The sequence below is a fragment of the Balaenoptera ricei genome, chromosome X (genome assembly GCF_028023285.1).
Source record: "Balaenoptera ricei isolate mBalRic1 chromosome X, mBalRic1.hap2, whole genome shotgun sequence".
NCBI lineage: Eukaryota > Metazoa > Chordata > Mammalia > Artiodactyla > Balaenopteridae > Balaenoptera > Balaenoptera ricei.
The window spans coordinates 16,792,530-16,811,092 of record NC_082660.1 but is presented as its reverse complement, the minus strand read 5'-3'; the positions used below and the strand labels follow the sequence as shown (position 1 = coordinate 16,811,092).

General features: G+C 42.7%; 1 protein-coding gene and 1 non-coding gene across 5 annotated transcripts in view; both read left to right on the top strand.

The window, feature by feature from the left end:
* The window catches only part of SH3KBP1 (SH3 domain containing kinase binding protein 1), a 337,779-nt gene that overhangs the window by 55,391 nt on the left and 263,825 nt on the right, over positions 1–18,563 (top strand). The gene's annotated exons all lie outside the window — the stretch shown is intronic.
* TRNAG-CCC (transfer RNA glycine (anticodon CCC)) lies at positions 2,669–2,741 on the top strand. Its single transcript has one exon. It is a non-coding gene; the product is annotated as a tRNA-Gly (tRNA).

The window sequence follows — 18,563 nt, the reverse complement described above, 5'->3', positions numbered from 1 at the left end:
GTGTTTCAACCCCCAGCTTTCTAACAGGTCAACATCTAAACCATGTAAGATGTTGCTGTGATCATTACTGGACACTTAAAACTTGTATAGTGTGGTGGTCCCACAGGGGGCCCTAAACCACTGAGTGTCCAGTCTGGCCCTGCTCCAGGCACACTGCATCGTCAGAAGTTTGGAGTAGGGGCAGGAGTTGGTGTAGGGGCCTTGGAATATTTTTAAAAGTTCATGTGACTTGCTGCTTGATGAAGCTTGGGCACTCCTTTTGTACAGTGGGACTGATGGGCAGTGTCATCCTCTTTAATATCTTTTCTCAAGCAGGCTTGGTAGCCTGTGACCTGTAGTTCTACGTTTGAAAATATTATGTTATTTCTAAAGTACCTTTATGAATGTATAAGGAAACATAACCATGCTGGAAATTGTAAAAAAAAATGTGTACCACAAATACAAAAACAATGTACCAATATGTAAACTGCTCTATGTGAGTCCATTAGAATTTATACATTCTGATTGCAGATACTCTGGATTAACTAAACAGTGGACTAAACGCTGCCTTCTACCCAGTGGTAGTGAGGTGGGCAGAATTTCTAGCAGTGGTCCCCAAGATTCCACTCCTTGAATCCCCAGAACCTGTGAATGTGATGTTATATGGTGCAGTTGACTTTACAAAAGAGAGATATCCAGGTGGGCTTAATCATAGCACGTGAGCCATTAAAAGAAGAGAAATTTCTCTGCCTAGTGGCAGAAGAGGAAGTCAGAGAGATTGAAAGTGTGAGGAGGACTTGTGGCTTTGAAGATGGAGTGGTCATGTGAGAAGGCATACAGGCATCTTTATTGGAGCAGAGAGCAAACCTTGGCTGGCAGCCAGCAAGGAAATGGAGACCTCAGACCTCCTGCTTCAAAAATTGGATTCTGCCAACAAACTGAGTGAGTTTGGAAGTGGATTGTCCTCCCGAGCCTCTAGATAAGAGTCCAGCCTGGTTGTGTGTGGCTTAAAATACAGATAGCAAACTGTATCTGGGGCAGTTTGCTCCTTCCCTACTGGCGTATTGTCAGTGGAGACCAAATGGGAAGTCTGGACTCTCACCCTCTGCCCTAGGCGCAGCAGTAGTAAGTGGCCCCCCTCACCCTCTCCACTAGATCGTGGGGAAGATCTTCCAGAGGAGGGAGCTGGAGAAAGGGATTCATTAAACCCGTGTAGGAAATCTTGAGCAAAATCCTGACCAACACATACGTGAATCTGACCAGAATTAATGTGCCAAAAAGTTTGAGAAAATAAACTACAGTGTGAAATGCCACCCAGGTTTTCAGAGTGACCTCTAGGTAACACAAATGAAGAAGACCAGAATAGCCTTGCAAGGGCTCTGGAAACTAAACCGTCATTGGCATCACAGCCCACAGAAGTAGCCCAGGATCTACATGCTTAATCTAAATAGGGTCAGTGCCTGCTAAATTTAAATAGGATCCAGAGTCTTATAACATAATAGCTCAAATGCCCAGGATACAGTAAAAAAAAAAAAAAAAAAATCACCTGTCCTACGAAGAACCAGGAAAATTGGAAATTAAATGAGAAGGCAATCAACAGATACCAACACTGGGAAGACTCAGATGTTGGAACTGTCTGACAAAAGCAGCCATCAGAAAAATGCTTTAATGAGCAATTACGAACACTATTGAAACAAGCAAATAATTAGAAAATCTCAGCAAAAATTAGAGGTATTAAAAAAATGGAAATTATAGAACTGAAAAATAAATCACCATATTAAGTTCACTGGATGAGCTTAATAATAGAGATGACAGAGGAAAGAATCAATGAAGTTGAAGACAGATCAATAAAATTTACCCTGTCTATCTGTTGTCCAGACAACAGATGGAAACTAGTCTAAAAAAAAAAAAATATGAACAGAGCCTCAGAGACCTTTGGTACAATAACATTAGGTCTAACATTTGTGTCATTGGAGTCCCAGAAGGAGAAGAGAAGACTATAGAAATAAAAAGTATTCGAAGAAATTATGGGTGAAAACTCTCCAAATAGGGCAAAAGGGATAAACCATCAGAATCAAGAAGCTGAGCAAAACCCAAACAGGATAAACCCAAAGAAATCTATGCCAAGACACATAATAATGAAACTTCTCAAAACTTCTTTGTCTTTAGACAAAGAAAAAACAGAGAGTGAGAAACAATGTATTACCCATAGCAGAAGAATGATTTTAATGACAGTGGATTTCTAATATGAAATCATGGAGTCTAGAAGGAAGTGCACAGCACTTCCAAGCGCTGAACAAAAAGAACGTTGCACTCTGAGTTCTACATCTGGTGAAAATATCCTTCAGGAATAAAGAGAAAATAAAAACATTCTCAGATGAAGGAAAACAAAGAAAATTTGTCAACGGCAGACCCACCCTTAAATAATGGCTAAAGAAAGTTCTCTAAACAGAAAAGTAAATGATAACAGGAGGAGGCCTGGAACTCCAGAAAGAAACAAAACAAAACAAAACAAAAACAGTGGATGGGTAAAAATAGAAGTACGTTTAATAGGCTGTTTTTATCCTTATTAGCTTTTAAAATTATGTTTAATGGTTGAAGCATAAGTTATAATATCATCTGGTGTGATGTCAATATATGTAGAGATACTATATGAGAAATTATGTTTAAAAAGTGGGGAGAGGGGACTTCCCTGGTGGTCCAGTGGTTAAGACTCTGTGCTCCCAATGCAGAGGGCCCGGGTTCGATCCCTGGTCAGGGAACTAGATCCCACATGGCACAACTGGGAGCCTGCCGCAGCTAAGGCCTGGCGCAGCCAAATAAATAATTAAGACCCGACGCAGCCAAATAAATAAATATTTTTAAAAAAGAATATTAAAAAGTGGGGAGAGGGACTTCCCTGGTCACGCAGTGGTTAAGAATCCAACTGCCAATGCAGGGGACACGGGTTCAAGCCCTGGTCCGGGAAGATCCCACATGCTGCGGAGCAACTAAGCCCGTGTACCACAACTACTGAGGCCGCCTGCTGCAACTACTGAAGCCCACGTGCCTAGAGCCTGTGCTCCACAACAAGAGAAGCCACCGTGGTGAGAAGCCCACGCACCGCAACGAAGAGTAGCCCCCGCTCGCCACAGCTAGAGAAAGCCTGCATGCAGCAATGAAGACCCAAATGGAAGTAAGGTTTCTACACTTCAGTTGAAATGGGAAAGCATTGATACCAGTAGTCTCTGGTAAGTTCCATATGTATATTGTAATAACTAAAAAAAACCCCAAACGGCTAAAAAAACTAAAAACCAATAAAAAACTATACAATGAGATATACTCAAAAAGTCTATAGATAAATGTACAAGTAACTCACAGGAAGGCAAGAAAAAGGGGAAAGAGGAATGATAAACAGGAAATAAAGAGAAAACAAATAATACAATGGCACACCTAAGCCCTAACATCAATAATTACTTTAAGTGTAAATGGTCTAAATATACCAATTGATAGAGATAACAGAATGGATAAAAAATGTGACTTAACCATGTGCTGTCTACAAGAAACTCACTTTGAATATATTGCTATAGGTGCATTAAAAGTAAAAGGGTGGAAAAAGATATACCATGTAAACATTAATTTGAAAAAAAGCAGGAATGGCTATATATAATATCAGATAAAGTAGACTAGAGAGCAAAGAAAATTACCTGAGACAAAGAGGGACATTACACAATGATGAAAATGTCATTACACTAAGAAAACACAACAATCCTAAATATGTATGAACCAAACAACAGAGCTGCAAAGTACATGAAGCAAAAACTGATAGACCTGAAAGACAGACACATCCACAATAATAATAGTTGGGAACTTCAGCATCTCTCTCTCAGCATTTGAAAGAACTACTAAATAAGATATCAACAAGGATATAGAAGAACTGAACAGCATTATCAACCAAGCAGTTCTAATTAATATTTATAGGACACTCCACTCAAAAAACAGCCTAAAACACATCTTTTTCAAGTACTCATGAAACATTTACCAAGTTATACCATACCCTGGGTCATAATACTGACCTCAATTTATTTAAAGGAGTGGAAATAATACAGAGTATGTTCTCTGACCATAATGTAATCAAACTAGAAGCTGACAACAGAAAGATAACAGGAAGATCTCCAAACACTTGGAAATCAAATAACACACTTCTGAATAATTCATAAGTCAAAGGGGAAGTCTCAAAGGAAATTTTTAAGAATACATCAAGGTGAATGAAAATGAAAACACAGCATATTAAAGTTTATGGGACACAGCTAAAGTAGTGCTGAGAGGAAATTTTATAGCACTAAATGTTTAAGTCAGAATGGAGGAAAGATCTGAAATCAATAATCTAAGTTCCCACCTGAAGAAACTAGAAAGAGAAAAGACCCCCTGCCCCCACCAAAGCAAGCAGAAGAAAGGAAATAATGAAGATAAGGGCAGGAATCATTGAACACAGAAAAACAACAGAGAAAAATCAATGAAAAAGCCGGTTCTTTAAAAAGATCAGTAAAATGGTTAAATCTTTAAGATGACTGAAAAAGATAAAAAAGAAGATACAAATTGCAATATTAAGAATAAAACAGGGGCTACCACTACAGATCCTGCAGCTATTAAAAAGACAGTAAGAGAATACCACAAACAACTCTATACACATACATTTGACAATTTAGATGAAATGGACCAATTTCTTGAATATCACAAACTACCAAAACTCATCCAAGATGAAATAGGTAATCTCAGTAGTCCTATAACTGTTAAAGAAATTGAATTCATAATTTAAAAGCTTCCAAAAAAGAAATCTCCAAGACTAGAAGGTTTCATTGGAGATTTCCACTAAACATTTAAAGAACAGGCACCAATTCTACATAATCTCTTCCAGAAAATACAAGAGGAGAGAATGCCTTCTTGTTCATTTTATGAGGCCATTACAACTTGATACCAAAACCAGACAGACAGTACGAAAACCCAACAAACCAATATCCCTCAAGAGCATAGACACAAAAATCCTCCACAAAGTACTAGCAAGACAAATCCAGAAACATATAAAAAGAATTATGTACTGTGACCAAGTGAGGTTTATTCTAGGTATGGAAGGCTGCTTCATTGTTTGAAAGTCAATGAATGTAATCCACCATATCACCAGACTACAGGAGGAAAAAATAATCACATAATCCTATAAATTGATGCAAAAAAATCATTTGACAAAATTCAACACAGATTCATGATAAAAACTCTCAGCAAAGTAGGAATATAGGGGAATTTCCCCAGCTCGATAAAGAGCATCTACAGTTAACATCATGCTAAAAGTGGTGAAAGACTGAATGCTTCCCCCGCCCCAGGAACAGGAACAAGGCAAGGATGTCTGTTCTCACTAGTCTTATTCCTCACAGTACTGGAGATCCTAGTCAGCACAATGCTGAGAAAAGAAATGAAAGGCATACGAATTGGAAAGGAAGAATAAAACTGTTCCTGTTTGCAGATGACATGATTCTCTACGTAGGAAATCCCAAAAATCTACAAAATAACTCCTGGAACTAATAAGTAAATTCAGCAAGATCACAGGATACAAGGTCCACACACAAAAATTATTTCTCTGTCCTAGAAATGAACATATGGAAACACAAATTAAAAGCACAATACCATTTATAATCAATCCTAAAACAATTGAAATACTTAGGTATAAATCTAACAAGACATGGGCATGATGTGTGTGCTGAAGCTACAGAATGTTGGTGAAGGTATTCAAAGGCGATCGAGATAAATGGAGAGGCAGATAACCGTGTTCGTGAATTGGAAAAGTCAACAAGGTAAAGATGTTAGTTCTCCCCAAATCTATAGGTTTACTGTAGTTCCTGTCAAAGTCCCAGTAAAGTGTTTTTTTGTAGACTAGCTTATTTTTCAATTTATATGGAAAATCAAAGGAATTAGAATAGGTAAAACAAGTTTGAAAAAGAAGAACAAAGTAGAAGGCGTCTATTCGATTTTATGACTTACTTTAACAGCTAAAGTAATTAAGACACTGTGGTATTGGTGGAGGGGAAGATACCGAGGTCAGTGGAACAGAATAGAGAACCCAGAAATAGACCCACACAAATAGGCCCAACTGAACTTTGACAAAGGTACAAGAGCAATCCAATAAAGGAAAGAGTCTTTTCATCAAATGGTACTGGGTCAGTTGAACAGCCAGAGGCAAAAAATGAACCTCTACCTAAACCTTACACCTTATAAAAATTATCTCAAAATGGATCATAGATTTAAATGTAAAACATAAAACTATAAATGTTTGAGAATTAAACACAAGAGAAAATCTTCAGGACCTAGGCCTAGGTGAGGAGTTCTTAGACATCACACCAAAAGAACATTAAAGAAAAAAAAATCAGTCAGATTTCTTCAGAATTAAAAACTTTTGTGAAAAACCCTGTGAAGAGGATGAAAAGACAGGTTACAGACTGAGAGAAAATATTTGCTAACCACATGTCTGACAAAGGACTTGTATTCAGAATGAATCAAGAACTCTCAAAATGCAATAGTAAGCAGTCGAAAAATCCAATTAAAAATGGTTAAAAGATGTGAACAGACATTTCACCAAAGAGGATATACAGATGGAAAATAAGCACGTGGAAAGATGTTCAACATCATTAGCCATTAGAGAAATGAAAATTAAAATCACAATGAGACAGTACTATGTATTCTAATATCTATTAGAATGAGCACTAGAATGGCTGAAACAAAAAAATAGTAGTCATGCCAAATGCTGGCAAGGGTATAGAGAAACTGGTTCTCTCAGACGCTGCTGGTGGGAATGTAAAAGGGTTCATGCAGTCTGGAAGATAGTCTGGCAGCTTCTTATAAAACTAACTTTGCACTTGCCAAGTGACCCAGCAGTTGTATTCTTGGACATTTCATCCCAGAGAAATAAAAATTTATGTCTACACAAAAACCTGTACAGGAATGTTCATGGCAGCTTTATTTATAATAGCCCCGAATTGGAAGCAACTTGGATGTCCTTCAGTGGGTGAATGGTTACACACACTCCATTGTTATACAGCAGAAACTAACACAACATTGTAAAGCAATTATACTGCAATACAGATGTTAAAAACAAAAAACGAAAAACACACTCCAGTCTATCCATTCAATGGAATACTACTCAGCAATAAAAAGGAATGAATACAGGCACCAACTTGGATGGATCACAAGGGCATTGTGCTTTGGGAATAAAGCCAATCTCAGATGTTATATACTGTATGATTCCATTTATATTACATTTTCCAAATGACAAAATTACAGAGTTGGAGAACAGATTACTGGTTGCTGTGGGACAGTGAGAGGGCGGGGAGAAGACTGGTGGAACTATAAAAGGGTAGCACAAGGGAGTTACTTTGTGGAGATGGAACAGTTCTGTATCTTGATTGTGTTGGTGGTTACGCAAATCTATACGTTGGATCAAATTGTATAGAGTTACACACACACACACACACACACACACAAATCAGGGCATGCAAAAACGGATGAGAACTGAATAAGATGCATAGTGTAGTTATCAGTATTGTACCCATGTCAGTTTCTTCGTTTTGATATTGTACTATAGTCATATAAGATACCATCACTGGAGGAAGCTGGGTAAAGGGTTCATGGGACTCTGTGCACTATTTTTGTAAGTTCCTGTGAGTAAATAATTATTTCAAAATAAAAAGTTAAAAAAATAATGCCACTGGGTTTCACCTTTGGTTGTACCTAAGTATCCACTGAGGAGCTTTATAAAATCCTGACATCCAGGCTGTACCCCAGACCCACCTGTATCTCTGCTCGTGAGTCCCAGCATTGGTATGTTTTAGGATTCCTAACTCTTGTTCTTGTTTTCCATTAAATTAAAAACAAACAAACAGGGACTTCCCTGGTGGTCCAGTGGTTAAGACTTCGCCTTCCTATGCAGTGGGTGAGGGTTCCATCCCTGGTTGGGGAGCTAAGATCCCACATGCCTCGTGGCCAAAAAACATAAAATGGAAGCAATATTGTAACAAATTCAATAAAGACTTTAAAAATGGTCCACATTAACAAATCTTTAAATAAAAACAAACAAACAAACAACCATCCTCTTTTCCTTACGCCATAGTTCTCTAGCCTGTCCTGGGTGTTCCAGTCATCTCTCCCGTGGTCAGATTCTGTCATCTGCATTGTGTTGTGATGGGCATGGCTGGGATTTAGGGGAGCCCCGCCCACTGTGCAGGTACAGGGAGGTGTCACCATTTGACCTGTCTGTGGTTGGCCTGGAGACCGGCAGAGCCAATGAGAGAAGCAGAACGGGAGGAGAGAAGAGTGGAGGAGGAAAGAAGTGGGTGCAGGCGAGAGGAGGTGGAGGGCCTCGGAGACAGTGTTGATGAAAGGGCTTGGGTGTAGGACACTGCCTGGCAGGTCTCCTGGGGCAAACTCCTCCTGGGACTGCTCTGACAGCCGTCCTGCTTTTGCCTCACGTTGAGGCTCCAGTGACGATCTTGAAATACAAATCTGATCACATCCCTTTCCCCAGGTACTGCACATACTTTAAAGATCCTTCCTTGGCCTTTCCCTTGGTTTAAGCTGGAGACTAAACTCTTGAACGTGGTCAGCCCGTGGGCTGCCGACCCCCACCTTTCTTTCTGGCCTTGTCTCCCGCCTCCCCTCCCTGCACCCCATTAATGCCTTCTCTGCCTGGGAAACCATCCTCAACCTCCTGACTCTTACAAATACCCGTTTTCTGTGAGCCTTTGTGGTGCGATATTTCTTTCCTCAGTAGCACTTGTCACTCTTGGGATTTAAAATCTGTTTTTGTGGCTATTTGACGATGTCCCTCTTCCCTGTTGGACTGAAGGTCCATGGCCTCTGTGCAGCATTGTGTCCTCGGTGCCTGGCGCACAGCAGTGCTTTTCCATGTTTGTTGAATGGGTGACTATCTTTGTTGCTTGTTTCCCCACACTTGTGGTTATTGGCACCGTTGGAAACTTAGCCCTTACTCTTTGCACAGTGGTGGCAGTGGCCACTTACATAGCCCGTGGTCTTAAGTTGTGACTCCCAGAAGCGATATGGCCTGAGGATTGCCAAAGGAACTGATCCTCCTGGCCCCTGGGAAATGCAGCTGGGTCAAGCTCAGTGGTGGAGCTAGCAGTCGATTTGAAGATGGCATGCTGAGCAGCGGTCTCAGGCTTCCATGTTGAATTGATGTTTATGTTCTTTGTTTTTTTACCAGCTTAGACTTCATTGCCTGCTGACAAGATACCACATAGCCTTAAATTTGGGGGCGATAAGGATGTATGCAGAAATATAGAAAATACGTATGCTATGAGTGAAAAAGCAGGGTACATAATTGTATATGTAGCATGTTACACAAACTACCAAACAGTGTGTACAGGGGAAAAAAAATGCTAAAATGTTAATAGTAGGGGTTTTGGTTTCTTTATTTCTCAGATTTTTAAAAGTTTATTTAAAATGGAAAATTATGTATTTTGATCTGATTTGTTTACTTCTCCTCAAGGATTGAGGTGCATTCATCCTTCAGCTTCTTGTGATTGGGGTAGCTCCCAGGTGTATGTTACTTTTTCTAAATTGCTGTTTTTTAAATCCCCCTAGTCTTCCAAGAGAATATCAGGTTAATGAAAGCAGCAAATGAGCTGGGTTAATGGACCCCTTGCTATGTAACTTGGTTTGAATTTTTATCAGGTCTGTAGGTATCTGAGTGTGCAGTGATAAAGCATCTTTATTTTATCACAGATGATGACTCAGAGCACTGGTTGTGGGTTCGGAGCTGAGCTCTCCCACCTTGGGCAAGTTATTTAAGCTTTCTGAGTTTCTTTCATTCATTTATCAAATGTTTATTGCGTGTTCGCTGTGTTATAGGCACCAGGGAAGACACTGAACAAATCAGACAAAAATCCTTGCTCTTGTGTGACTTACATATAATGAATAAGTTATATAGTATTTGGAGGGAAAAAAAGCAGGGGAGGGGGAATATGAATGTTGGGAATGGGATTGCAGTTTGTGATAAGGAGGCCAGCAAAGGCCTCACTGAAAAGGTAACCTTTAAGTCAAGAGTTGAGGAAGTGAGGAGGGGAGCCCTGTGGGGATCTGTGGGAGAGCCTTTCAGGCAGAGGCAATAAATAGCACGTGCAAAGGCCCTGAGGAGGGAAAGTCCCTGGTGCATTGGAGAAACAACAGAGACCACTGTGCTGGAGGGGAGAAACCCAGGGGAGAGCAGCAGGGGATGGGCTTAGAGGTCACGGGGCCGCTGTAAGCCCTGGGACTCTGAGTGAGACGGGAAGTTTTCACGGCAGCAGTGGAGTGATGTGGCCGGGGATGCTCTCACTGGTTCCTTCTGGCTGCAGTGTTGAGAACAGACTGCAAGGGGCAAGGGTGGAATCAGGGAGGGCAGTTTGGAGGCCAATGCAGGAATCCAGGTGAGACCAGAGGAGAAGTGGTCAGATTCTGGATATTTCTGAAGTTAGAGCCCCCAGGATTTGCTGAGAAGGCTGGATGTGTATTGTGAGAGAGGGAGAGAGGAGTGAAGGGTGACCCTAAGGTTTTTGTACTGAGCCCTGGGAAGCAGATTGAGGAGGTGAGTCTGGATTTCAAGGGGCAGGGCCAGGCTAGAGATAGGAATTTGGGGGTCCTTCAAAGCCCAAACTGGACAAGGTCACCAGGGGCGAGAGTGTGGTCAGAGGAGAGAGGAGTCTTGGGTCCTGGATCCAGTGCTGAAAGTGAAACCAGCATTGAGACTGACAGGGAGTGGTCAGAAGGGGAGGAGAAGAGCCAGGCAAGTGAATGTTCTGGAAGGTAGGAGGAGAAGGTGCTCCAGGTCAGGGGGAGAGAGTGGTCACTTGGGCCCAGACCCTCTCCCCAGGTGGCTCCCAGCGTGGGGCATGAACTGCAGGGGGGGATCTGGGTGGGGGGAGGTGGCTGGGCCCAGATCGCTGCCCATGGCGAGCAGCGGAGCAGCCTCAGATGGTTCCTCTGCCTCTGAAACAGCTTCTTCTTCTTCTTCTTTTTTTTTTATAATTTTTTTTTGGCCGTGCTGCGCGGCATGTGGGATCTTAGTTTTCCAACCAGGGAACAAACCCACGACCCCTGCAGTGGAAGCAAGGAGTCTTAACCACTAGACGGCCAGGGAAGTTCCTGAAGCAGCTTCCTCATCTGTGAAAGGAGACAGTTCAGATCCTGGTAGAGTTTTTGTAAGGGCTGCAGTTATTTTCTTACGTGCCCGGTACTGGGGAGCTCTGGGAACACAAGGATGAATAAATAATAATGTATGTTAAGTCCAGCTACACATTATTAATATTGTTATTAATAATGATGAGCACCTGGTATAATGGGAGCTCAGGGTAGGGGCTTTCCCCCCCACCCTTCCAGAATGAGTCCAGGTTTGGGCATATAAATGAAAATTGCTACTATGCTTAACCGCAAAATATAACACTCTCCTATTATGTTCATTCATTTAAGTACAGAATGTCTCTAAGGTTTTAAAAAATCTGATCAGTAGTATTGGAGCTCTTAAACCACATTGTAAGAGTTAGAATTGAAAAAAAAATTAGGTTCACATGCCCGCCAAATGTACGAATTCTTCAGGCTGATAAATTCGAGGTGAAAAAAAAGTTGTCGTCTCCAAAAACAGGAAGCAGAACATTCCAAGTTTATAGCACAAAGTAAATTTGATGCATTGTATAAAATCTTTATTTAAGGAGCCCTTAAGGAATGTATGCCATCTTCCAAAGTTTATTGAAGAACATGAAATGGAATCAATCGTAGTCATTTAAAATAAAAAGGGTAATTTTTAGAATAAAAGTTTTCATACGTGAACAAATTGCATGATAACTAAACTTCTCCGTTTTAGATTTTCAACTCGTCCATTCGACTTTTATTTGATGATGGCCTTTTCAAAAAAATTATTTATTTATTTTGGCTGCATTGGGTCTTTTTGTTGCTGTGCGTGGGCTTTCTCTAGTTGTGGTGAGCGGGGGCTACTCTTTGTTGTGGTGCGGTGGCTTCTCTTGTTGTGGAACATAGGCTATAGGTGTGCGGGCTTCAGTAGTTCTGGCACGCGGGCTCAGTAGTTGTGGCTCACGGGCTCTAGAGCAAAGGCTCAGTAGTTGTAGCACACAGACTTAGTTGCTCCGCGGCATGTGGGATCTTCCTGGACCAGGGATCGAACCCATGTCCCCTGCATTGGCAGGCGGATTCTTAACCACTGCTCCACCAGAGAAGTCCTGATGATGACCTTTTAAAAATCATATTTTCATTTAAGCTTTCTTTATATATATATATAAAACGTCTGTAGCATGGGTAATATTGAAAAGCTGATCTTCCCCCTTCCCCACAATACATTGTGTGCTGGAAGAGAGCCTGTTGTGCCCTTGTCTTTCTACTAAGTCATTTCATTCAGCCTCTTCTGCTGTGATCTGTGAGCCTGGTCAGGTCAGCCACATTCAGCACGTCCTTACTGAGGTCTGTGCCCAGGACTCAGCGGGCTTTGACCTGGAGCAGTTTGTGCCCAGTGATCTAGAAGCCGGAGTCTGCATTTATTAGCCCCAAGACCTTGGGGAACCTATTTAATCCCTATGCCCAGGTATCCATTTATTTCCTCCCGTGAAAAATGGGAAGGCCACAACGGTATACCTCTTTGTTAGTGTCCTTGGAAGGATGCATGAGATCACACGTGTAGGGCAACTCAGAGGAGTGTTTAATACTTATTAATCAGTCAACAAATATTAGCTATTAATAGACGTATTCAACCACTCTGAGAGACTGGAAAAATACAGAGATGGTGTTTGTCAGTTGGATGCTGTGGGCAGTGGTGCTGAGCTGGAGGTAGGGGTGCAGGTTTTCTTTGTGGTGGGGGAAGTAGAAGCCCTGGAAGATGGAAGGGCGGGGGAGCTGTGCAGGGAGGGCCACAGTCTGCGATGCCCTTCGTCCCAGTCAGCCTGGCAGGGAGCTTCTGAGCCAAGGCTGCCCAACGGAGGAGCAGAATGGGCAGAAACAGGCAGAAGTGGCCAGGCGCTGGCACTCCCCGCCTGTCCCCCAGGGCAGTGATTGGCAGGGGCTGCTGAGGGGAGCGCGACCTCAGCTAGAAAGCAACCTAGGATCTGGGGCAGATGCTGAAGACACGAGGTCTGTCCTGAAGGGACATGTGGGCAGCACACCTCAAGGGCTGCCCAGGAGATGTTTCGTTTCACTTTAGTTTCTTAACTCCCAAGGGGATTTGAAATAACGTGTTTCCCCCTGCCCCCAGGCTCAGGGGTAAATTTCATCGTCTTTCTGCCACTGAGGAACATGAGACAAGAAGTTCTTGAGGGAGGTTCAGGGAGAGTAAAGGTGAAAATGTGAATGTCTCTTTAATATGTGGTCACTGCATACGTTAACACGAAAGCCACACACAGATGTATTTAGCTACTTGTGGAATGAGGTGCATGACGTTGGCCCCTTTTCGCCCTTCGCTGCCTGTTTTGCTCGTCATGAAGGAAGGAGTGTTTCATTTGTTGTCATCCTCCCTCTGGGACCACCAGGTTTTTCTCAAGAAAACCGACAAAGGGATGATATCCTGTGTCTGGGTGTCCGGGTGGAAAACAAAGAGGGCTGGCCTGCGTTTGTGAGCCAGGAGGTTGTCCGAGCCAGACCACATCCTGCCCCGGCTTTCTTGAGGCAGGTGGTCCCAGATGGAGGCCCAGAGCGAGGAGCCGAGGAGCCGTGGACCTCGCTCCCCCGAGAGACCTGGGACGCCGCTCCGTTCCCAGGTGGTGTGGGGACACTCTGACCTCTGTCTCCTCTTAGGCCCAGCCTTTCTTCGAAGGAGGCAGGACAGCTCATTGGTGGCCGTGCTGAAGCTCTCAGGGCTGTAATTTTCCTGGCTGTAAAAACAAGGCCATGGTCAAGAGCTGAGATAACTAGTTTCAGTACAGTGGGGGACCAGGTTACAATGAAAAAGGACCGGTTTTTGCACATCATGGAAGAAAAGAATAAATTCAGATTGTGTTTAAAAGATTTACCATAGATGTGCATTTTAGTCATGACTATAATAAACTATAATTGGCATTGATGTGTTAAAACGTGAGTATGTTCTTAGCAAGGCCATGCGTGTTTGGACAGCATCTCATTGTCTGCAGCGTGATGCCAGCTGCTGAAGGCTTCGGTTACTCAGGATTTGTTTTCTGACCACATACGATTCATAGTAAAGAAACGGCATCCAAATCAATAGTTTGGCAGATTATGGGCAAAAGATACATTATGAGTGTTTAACACCATAATTATTATCAAGTTAAAACTGCTAGACCTGTAGTCACACTGTAATATTGAGGCCTTCTGGGCACAAATAGAAAAGGAATCAGGTTTATTGCTGTCATTCTGTAACTGCTCACAGCTTGGCTTGTGTTCAGTCTTTAACTATTCCTTTCAGTGGCAAAATCGTGAGTGTGTGCACAACTTTTTTCTCTCCGAATCTTGAAGCTGGAATAATTGCCAACCTGACTACAAAAAAAGTACATCTGCCATATGAAAGTAGCTTCGGCTATTCTGTGTTAAATGAATAATTATGACATTAGGCTCTGGTGGCACATAATATGAATTTTGAAACACATTTGAACCTGGAGCATGTCAGGTTTGTGTGGTTTCAGCTGTTGAGAAATTGCTTCTTTGTGCTTATTGATATTTTTTTTCAGGGAACACTCTGTTATTTGGTTCAAAGTGTCACATGACAGATGATCTCTTTGGTACATATAATCCGTGCAATTATAGTGTGAGCTTCTCCTGTCAGTGGTGGTTAAAAATCCATATACCTTTCTTTTAGCCTCTGATATTTTTTATTCAATTTAACTCATCCTTTTTTTAAAGCTGGAATTTGAATGGGTTCCATTAACAGGTATTTTTTAAAAAAAATTTATCTTTATTTTTGGCTGCGTTGGGTCTTTTTTGCTGCGCGCGGGCTTTTCTCTAGTTGTGGCGAGCGGGGGCTTCTCTTGTTGCAGAGCACGGGCTCTAGGCACGCAGACTTCAGTAGCTGTGGCACTCGGGCTCAGTAGTTGTGGCTCGCGGGCTCTAGAGCGCAGGCTCAGTAGTTGTGGCGCACGGACTTAGTTGCTCCGGGGCCTGTGGGATCTTCCCGGAGCAGGGCTCAAACCCGTGTCCCTTGCATTGGCAGGCAGATTCTTAACCACTGTGACACCGGGGAAGCCCCATTAACAGGTATTTTAAGGTGACCATCAGTCTAGGGTGCTGCCAACTGTCAGCCGAACATCACCCCCAGCCCTCGAGCTGGAGGTGCAGTTTAATTTCGAGCCTGTTGCAATGCAGGGATGTAGCTGATGTGTAAACAGCTCTGGTAATGACATAGCACAGTTGGCAAGCGATGGTTCTCAGGCAGGGGAAAGTGTGTTATTTAGCTGTCTAACTGGTCACCCTGATTCCAGTTCTACCTGGGGTACATCTAACAGAGCCACACATGGTAATTAAAGCTACGGATTCATCATTGGTGGAGTCATCCCATTTAAGGCTCATTACAGGCAAACTTAGGCCTGTCTTCATTCATTATAATAAAAGCCAAACGCATCCACTTTACTAAAAATGATATTTCCTTTTTTTCCTTTTAATTGGCATGTACAAGTGAATACTAAAGCATAAAAATAATTAAAAGTCACCCTCTTTGCTAATGCAACGTACCGTAGGGCCCTTCTTCGCCTGTGCCAGGCATTTGCCATTCCCAGACTGCGTGGTCACGCAGGCTCCTCTCAGCCCTGTAACCCATCATGGGGTCTGTTGTGAGGGCAGAGATCGGTAGGTTATTCATGTCTACCCACTTTTTCCCCCAGAGTGGCTAGAATGGTCGTAAGTATAGAGAAGAAGTGTGTTAAATATTCATCTAGTTTAATTGAATTTAACATACAATCCTTAAGATTAATCTGAAGTTTTGGAGTCATTAATGGTTCATTTATTTTCATAGCATATAATTTACTTGCTATTATCTAAGGTAGTGAATTATTTAAGTAAAAGGGAAAGTTCTTTGCATGAGATGGATCTTACCAAGCCATTGCTGCTTTCATTTATATGCGATTAACGGTTATATTAAATTAGGAATGCAGGTAAGGGGAGGCGTGGCAGTCCGAGATTTGCGATGTTAGCTTCCCACGTGTTGCCTGATATACTGTGGCCTGGGATCCAGCACTTGCTGAATGACCTTGTGGTCCACAGGCACATGCATTAGTAACTTCAAATTCCCATGAATATGAATAATAATGGTTGGCTATCAGTTTAAAGGACAGTGAACCAATTAACATGTAATATTGTCATGTACTTTGATTTATAAACATGCACAAATTGTTCTCTTTCAGGGCATTAATTTTTCTATTTTAGTTTCTTGTTTTAGTTCTTTAACACTAAATTTTAATGGTATTGGGGTGATTTATATATTTTCATGACAGTTTCTGAAGTGTTGCCAAAAATGATGGTTGTTTTTTAAAATTCAGGTGATTTCTATATATTGTTGAACAAGAACCAGATGTTGTATACATATCTCAGTCTATTTATACAGTAGTGCTGTTTTCCACCGTGGCCACCCACACCTTGATCTTGAAATGTCACTGAAATATTAAAATAATAGAAGGACACGAGAATATAAACAACATCTACCTACACACCACCTAGTTTTATCAAATGTTACCATTTTCTCATACTTACTTTTGATTCTTTAAAAACCAGTAAAGAGACTTCTGGTTTCAGCTCAGAGATGGAGAGAGCTGCAAAAACGTCCCTCCCACGCTTATAAGAAAAAATCTGGACAGACTAGAAATTAACAGAGAACTGAGTTCGCAGAGCAAACGGCCATTTCAAAATCTGGAGAGAGAGGGGGGCACTTTCTGAGACACAAGACTTTTGTTTACTAGAGACAGAAGCCACCAGACACCATAGCAGTAAGGTAGAAAGATGAAGCTAAAGTTTTGACAGATTGCCGGAGGCTGAGTGTGGGCTAGCTTGAGTGCGAAGCTCCTGGGGGCAGCACTGGGGTAGAAGGGGGTCCCACCCTTTTGCAGGCTTTCCCTCCAGGAACCCCACCTGGCTCTCACAGGGAAGACTGAGGAAAATCCAGAGAAAACTCACGGTGTGGGCTGGGGGTACTGGCTCAGGAGCCATTGAGAAATCCACTCAGACCCTTGTCCCTTAAGGAACAAAAGGCTTATTCTGCAGGGGGAAGGACATGGTCTGAGGGCACTTGTGAAATGCCATTGCAGCTGGGGGAAGGAATTCCACTCAGCCCCCAGCCCCCCACCTCACCTAAAAAAAGTCTTAATCTGCATGGAGAAGGGCGTCAAGGCTGTGGACTAAGAACGCTGGAGGGCACCCCCTGCAGCTGGGGAAAAGGGGTGGCGGAGCTCTGTCCCCGGAAGAGGGGCAGAAGCGCTTGTGAAGGCGAACCCTCACCTCCCAGACACAGGCCCAGGCCCCATGTGCACTCCAAAGACTGAGGCTTAGGATATTCGAGAACCCATTCCCCCCGCACCCCCCCCCCCCCCCGCCCCGAGCATGCTAACAAGCCTTCAGGAGTAACAACAGTGGATCATAGCAGGGAGAGCTGCTAGGGACAGGCTCTCTCTGGGGAGCAGTACAAAGGGAATCCCCAAAGCCAAGAGGGGGACCAAAAACAAGAAGATCACTAGAGGAATTTGAAGTTTCTGATGTCCATAGGAACAACACACGTCAACATAGCCCAACTGTTGACTAGATTAACATAAATCCCCACACTAAGGGCTCATTGACCTCAGTTAGCTACTGCCCTATACAAAATGTCTGGCTTTCAACCAAAAAATTACAAGCATGCCAGAAGGCAAGAAAATGCAGTCTGAAGAGACAAAGCAATCATCAGAACCAGATGCAGATATGACACAGCTGTTGAAACTATCAAACACATGTATTACGTAGCTCTGTCCACTGAGTGCCCTCCATGTGCCAGGTGCCATTTTAGGAACGTGCTTCACAAGGTCTGTGCCCTTAGAGAGCGTACATTCTAACAGAGGAAAGAGAGCCTAACTGCAGACAAGCAAAAAAAAAAAAAAAAAAAAAAACCAAACAAACCATAAACCGTGAAACATGCAACAAAGAAATACAGGAGGGGGAAAGGATAGAGTTGACTGACCGGTGTAGTGTGTTAGCTGTTTCAGCCAGAGTCATCAGAGAAGGCCTCTTGGGGGAGGTGACATTGTAGCTCACACCTGAGTGATGAGGAGGTTCCTGCCATTACTCAGGCCATCTAAGTCTAGAACACCCAGTGCAAAGGCCCTGAGGCATGAACAAGCTTGGATCCCCTCAGCTTTAGAAGGTCACAGTGCTAGGGAGATATTGCTGATGAGCGCGACCCTTGCAGCTGAGTCACTGTCAAGGCTAACCCAGGGAGGAAGTAGTGGGTGGGTTCCCTTCTGCTCACATTCTTCTTCTCTTTTTTAAACACAGACAGTAATTACTCCTCTCCCCTCCCCCCCCCCATTTTGGGGGACGGGGAGAGCCTATTATACCTTTTTTATAACCACTTCAGGACCTGGCACAGAGTGAAAAGGAATGTG